A 6891-nucleotide genomic window follows, 5' to 3' on the forward strand; every position below is an offset into this window, starting at 1 on the left:
CTTCGGATTTAGGTCCAAGCTTGTCAGATTCTTGACGTTTCACAAACGCCTTACATCCCCAAACTTTCATAAAGTTCATGCCTGGCCGTTTCTCCTTCCATATCTCATATGGAGTCTTTTGAACCTTCTTAGTAGGAACACGGTTAAGTGTGAAAGCCGCTGTTTCTAGAGCGTAACCCCAGAAACTTATTGGAAGATCTGCATGACTCATCATCGATCGCACCATGTCTAACAAGGTGCGATTTCTCCTCTCTGAAACTCCATTCCATTGAGGTGTTCCTGGCGGAGTGAGTTATGATACAATATCACACTCTTTCAAATACTCTCTAAATTCGGTGCTTAAGTATTCACCCCCACGATCGGATCGTAAGATCTTAATACTTGCATCTCCACCAATTTGCTTCTCTACTTCAACCTTGTATTCTTTAAATTTTTCAAAAGAATCGGATTTGTTCTTCATAAGATATACATATCCATATCTACTGAAATTATCAGTAAATGTAATGAAGTAGTAGTAGCCTCCTCTAGCCATTACACGCATTGGGCCATATACATCACTATGTATTAGCTCCAGATGTTTAGTGGCCCTTTGACCCTTACCAGTGAAAGGGGCTTTAGTCATCTTACCAAGCAAACAAGATTCGCATTCTTGATATGATTCAAAATCAAACTTATCCAAGTATCCATCCTTATGTAATTTGGATATGCGTTTCTCATTTATGTGGCCTAGACGACAATGCCAGGGGTATGTTTGATTTGAGTCATTCATTTTAAGTCATTTGTTTTCTATATTACAGACATGATTATCTAAATCAAGAACAGATAAACCATTAAATAAACGCGCAACACCACAGGTTAAATCATTCAAAGCAAAAGAGCAATTATTGTTCTTTATTGTAAACGAAAAACCTTTCTTGTCCAAACAAGAAACAGAAATAATATTTCTGCGAATCGCAGGCATGTAAAAATAGTCTTCTAGTTCTAAAACAAGCCCAGAGGGCATAGATAAATAATAAGTCCCTACAGCTAAAGCAGCAACTTTTGCTCCATTGCCTACTCTTAGGTCCTACTTCTCCCTTAGCCAAAGTCCTACTTCTCTGTAAGCCCTGCGCATTTATACAAATGTGAGAAGCACCTCTAGTATCAAATACCCAAGATGTAGAAATAGACAAATTGACTTCTATAACATAAATACCTGATCCAGAAATCTGAACTGCTTTCATTTTCTTTAGATCCTCCAAGTAAATTGGACAGTTTCTCTTCCAGTGACCAGCTTTCTTACAGTAGTGACATTCACCCTTGGCCACACCACCTTTAGGCTTTAAAGCCTGTTTGGGACCTGATTTTGACTTGGGTGCAGAATCAGACCCAATCTGCTTCTTACCCTTCCACTTTCCCTTCCCTTTGGCCTTACCTTTATTTCCCACCATCAGTATGGGAGCAGGTTCAGCTGTCTTCATGTTGGTCTCATATGTTCTTAACATATACAACAATTCAGTAGGTGTTTTATCAAATTCATTCATATTGTAGTTCACAACAAACTGAGTGAATTTGTTGTTCAAAGAATTCATGATTAGGTCGATACCAATTTCCGGACCAATCGGGAAACCCAAAGTTTCAAGGTACTCAATGTAACCAATCATCTTCAGAACATGTGGGCCAACTGGTTACTCGCCCCTTGTTTGCAATTAAAAAGTGACTTACTCGTATTGAACCTTTCTTGACGAGTTTGGCTTGCAAACATGCTTTGCAAGTGCTCATTGATAGTATATGCATCCATATGCATATGCTGTCTTTGAAGCTCAGCACTCATAGTTGCCAATATAAGACATGCAACATCATTTGCATCATTCTCATCCCTTGTGCGTGTTGCTCGTTCATCAGCAGTAGCACCCTTAGGGCGGGGGCCTGGAGGAGGAATATCAATGACATGAAGCTTGCGCTCCTGCATGAGGACAATCCTCAAATTCCTCTGCCAGTCTAGGAAGTTGTTTCCTCCTGTCAGCTTGTCCTTCTCAAGGACTGAACGTACGGATAGTGTGTTTGTGTTGTTTGCCATTACTCAGTATCTACAATAATAAAAGCGCAAAATAAACATTAGATTGTCTGAGTTAAAATTTTATGTTCATATGATTATGATATATTTATAATATATCTCCCACTATTTTTTTATCAAATTAATAGCCCTAACTATTAATTCGGAAAGTATATCCCATAAATCTTTCTAGTGAGCCAAGATCCATATTTCGTCATGTCCTAAGTCAACCACTGGTATCCTTAAAACATGATTATTTAGCTAGACAACAGTTGTCAATTATATCATATATAATTCTTGGATAATTTGGTGAACAACAATTGATCTTATCTATCTAATAGATTTTTAACCAAACTTTATGCTTCTAAGTTCATAATAGTTGAATATAACCGTTTATATTCAACTTATTATGATGACTCAGTTAAGTTAGACCCAATGATACAACGTTCGAATATAACCGTTTATATTCATCGCATTTCACCATGATAGATAGGAGTCCCCTGCCACTGACAGCCCTTCCCCTTATCGATCTAGGATTCAATGAGTGTTCATTCATTGGAAAGCATCTGATTAAAACTTAATATTTTTACTTAGGGATTTTTAATTTAGAACGATCATGATCCCGTCATAATGAGATTCTCAATTTTTCCTTGAATAAAATACTTCAAATCAATACTCGTCAATGGTTTGATTTCCAGGTAGTGGAGGAGTCACATCGGTCCCGCTTAAAACCCACAGCCTTACAAGTTCTATGAACCCGTTGTTGACAAAATTGCCCCATGTCAGAAATAAAGAAAATTCGTATTTTATTCCGTGTTTCATAAACACGAGAATCTCATGATCATTTTTTAATTTTAAATCTTGAGTCGTTACAGATTTTATCTTGTTTAAAGGCATGGCATGGGTGATGTATCTAATACATACATGCATCATTAATCTAATTAAAACATGCATTTTCTACACTACACATACTATTTATACATCATATGAAAAGTGCGTAAAGTAAACGTGCAATAGTTATGGCCCAATCCTATGTGATCTTTTCAGGCTAATGAAAAGATCAAGGTCAATCTATGGTGTAAAAATAATTATTACATATGTCTTCTCTATTGCTTCCATTATCTCCTTGGCCTCCATAGGATGCCTCCTTGTTCCCTTGTCTTTCTTGGATGTTACATTAAGAATTATACTAATGAACTTACAAAAGAACTCGAGTTACATTCGAGATAAAACAACTACAAATAGAAAACGACATGCAAGTCGTATTTATTACAAACCAAAAGAATAAACCATTACAACTAAGGTCTTAAGGCCATAACTATGCACCATGCTCAAGTAACCATTAAAGAACATGATAGATCATATAAAGATGACATACTATTTATCACTTATCATTATCCAATCAAGAATAATAAATAAGTAAAGTATATGTCATAAGCACAAATTAAAACGAAACCCTAAATACGCGGATCGACCTCCGATGGCGGAAATTTTTTGTAAAATCAAATATCAGAATACTAGCAAAACATGTATCAGAATACTATTCCAGAAGCATGTATCAGTAAACACACGACCCATTTCCCAGTTACCAAAAACATGTATCAGTATACATATTATAAGAGATCGCATACATATGAGTTATGGCAGATCTTAAACATACTAGTATCATCATATAGATCATTAACAGATTCATCATATCATTCATATAACATAACTGTTATCATGGTAGACTCATATAACATAACTGTTATCATGGCAGACTCATCACACATGCATACTTGTAAAAATACAGTAAACACGTAACCAAATCAGCCCCTTATACATGTAGCTTTGATGCCATTGATGGGTTCCGAGGCATAAAACGCAGCGGATAAACGTAAATAAAACAAAAAAAAATCAAAACCCAAAAACAGGATCCATGTATAATTGTGGGCAGATTACGGAGATAACGAATCATACCTTTCAAGAGCTTAACTTTCACAAACTCAACGGAGATCTTAGCTATCACGCTTTATGTCTACCTCTCGGAGAAACACCTCTATGGTATCCACACGAGCACCTCCAAGAACGTCTCACGAACTTGACTATGGAAATGTACTAGCCTCCTTCTTGACGATCTGAATTGCCTCTGCCTCTCTTTGCTGCTAGGGTTTTCTCCAAAAATGTACAAGCCTCTTTAACCTATCATTATGTATTTATAATGTCTGATTAAAAAGGCCCATAACAGCAAAGCCCAACCCTAGTAGGTATTGGATTAAATAATAAAAACGAATTTCTATTATTTAATTAATAACTAAGTCATACTTAATTATTATGGGCAAAAACATTCCTTTTAATTCGAATTTATATTATCTCAATTAAGTCTTACTTAATTATAATAAAATTCGAATAATCATTAATTAATTTAAATCCATAATTTAAATTAACTATTCCATTAAGTGCTCTATTTGTGCGACCCTATAGGCTATTATTTAATTGGCAATAATTTTATTCTCTAATAAAATTATAAATAATGAGCGGTATCTAGTAATACATCATTGTTACCCAATTAAATAATAATTAAATCGTGATTAGATAAAACCTTTCGTGATTAATGTTTTTCGTGTAATATAATCCCTTTAACCATACATATTATAGATTAAACTCGAGGCATGTATTTAGTCATCCTCTTCAATATTTAATCCAGGTTTACTTGATCCATGAGTAGATTATCAAGACAAATCATTATTTGAGCATGGCCATGCTTTTATAATCTCACTCAATCAAGAGGCCAATAATATCTCTCCTAATTATAGAAGGGTTAAATCATTTATCTATCATTCATATTTCTCATACGACTCATGATATACCCGATGTCCACTTTTATCATCACTCGATCAAAAGTAACTTTTAATGTAGTCAAAGTATATTAATCCTCGTATAGAAATATAATGATTTCAAGTCAAAGGATCGTTACACCATTATCACAGTGAGTCTTTCTTATGACTTTATTAAACATGAAGAATCTCACTGTGGGTCTGTCCAGTACCATGTACTCTCACATGTACCTATGTATTGCCTTTAGTATCCCCATACTTATAACCAATGAGATGTGGTTATCTTGTCAAACAACATACTAGTCTATCTATGTATTATTATTGTCCTATATAATAATACTCAACTAGGGACCTTTAAGAATATGATATATTATATAATCTCAAGTTCAAGTCATGTACTTAAACTATACAATGTGTATCATGATTCTAAGGACATTTATTATGCTAAAAAAATATTGCAGTAATTAAGGTCATAATAAATACATTTATTGAATGATCAACTGATATAAAGATTTAAAAGAATAATGTATTGCCTCTAGGGCACCTACACTAACAATAAGGAGATGCTAAGGAAGTGCCCACACCATGGCATGCCTGATTGGATGATTATCAACTGTTTCTACAATGGATTGGGTCCTACTTCTAGACCCATGCTTGATGCAGCATCAGGAGGAGCCTTGTGGGCTAAGAGCTACGATAAAGCTTATGAACTTATTGAACTGATGGGTGCTAATGAGTACCAGAATCCTTCTCAGAGACTGACTCAGGGAAAAGTAGCTGGAATTCTGGAGTTGGACGCAGCAACTGCTATCGATGTCCAACTAAAGGCTTTGACGATGAAGGTGGACACCTTGGTGAATTATGGAGTTAATCAAATCACTAGTGTCTGTGAGCTATGTGTTGGAGCCCACGAGACTGATTAATGCGCAATTTCTAGTGAATCAGCTCAGTTTGTGAGCAACTTCCAGCGATCGCAGCAACCTGTGCCAGCCACCTATCATCCTAACAACCGCAATCATCCGAATTTCAGTTGGAGCAATGCTCAGAATGCGGTTCAACAGCCTTATCAGCAATATCCAGCTAAGCAGTACAACCCCCCTGGTTTTCAGCAACCGCAGTATGCACCAAGACAATAACTCCAGCTATAACCAGCTAATGAAAAATCTGAATTAGAGGAGTTGAAGCTTATGTGCAAGAGTCAAGTTGTTTCTATCAAGACCTTGGAAAATCAAATTGGGCAAATTGCCAATGCCTTGCTAAATCGTCAACCTGGTACATTTTCTAGTGACACTGAAGTGCCAGGAAAGAGGGAAGCTAAGGAGCAGGTAAAGACAATCACTTTAAGGTCTGGAAAGGTTGCAAATCCTGAACAAACTCAAGTGTTAACTGAAGAAGCTGGGGTTGAGAAAGAAGCAAGGCAGCAGGATGAAGAAGTGGAACCAAGGAACACTATTGTTGAGCACACTCCGCCTGAGGGTAATACAGGGGAGAAACAGATCTATCCTCCACCACCTTTCCCTAAGAGGCTGCAGAAGAAAAAGCTGGTCAAGCAATTTGATAAGTTTCTGGAGGTGTTCAAGAAACTTTATATCAACATACCTTTCGCCAGGCTCTCGAGCAGCTGCCTAGTTATACAAAGTTCATGAAAGGTATTCTCTCTCGGAAGGTGAAGCTAGATGATTTAGAGACCGTCGCTCTCACGGAGGAATGAAGTGACGTGCTGTAACAGAAGTTACCTCCGAAGCTTAAAGATCCAGGAAGCTTCACCATTCCATGTACTATTGGAAAAGTATCTTTTGACAGATGCTTATGTGATTTAGTAGCTAGCATCAATCTGATGCCTTTGTCAATTTTCAAGCAGCTGGACTTACCTCATCCCAAACCAACTTATATGACCTTGCAGCTGGCTAACCGTTCTATTACATACCCGCGAGGTATTGTGGAGGATGTCTTGGTCAAGGTTGATAAACTTATCTTTCCTGCTGATTTTGTAATTCTTGATTTCGAGGAGGATAAGAAGATTCCCATAATCTTGGGAAG

Source organism: Apium graveolens, chromosome 3 (assembly GCF_009905375.1).
Source record: "Apium graveolens cultivar Ventura chromosome 3, ASM990537v1, whole genome shotgun sequence".
Lineage (NCBI taxonomy): Eukaryota > Viridiplantae > Streptophyta > Magnoliopsida > Apiales > Apiaceae > Apium > Apium graveolens.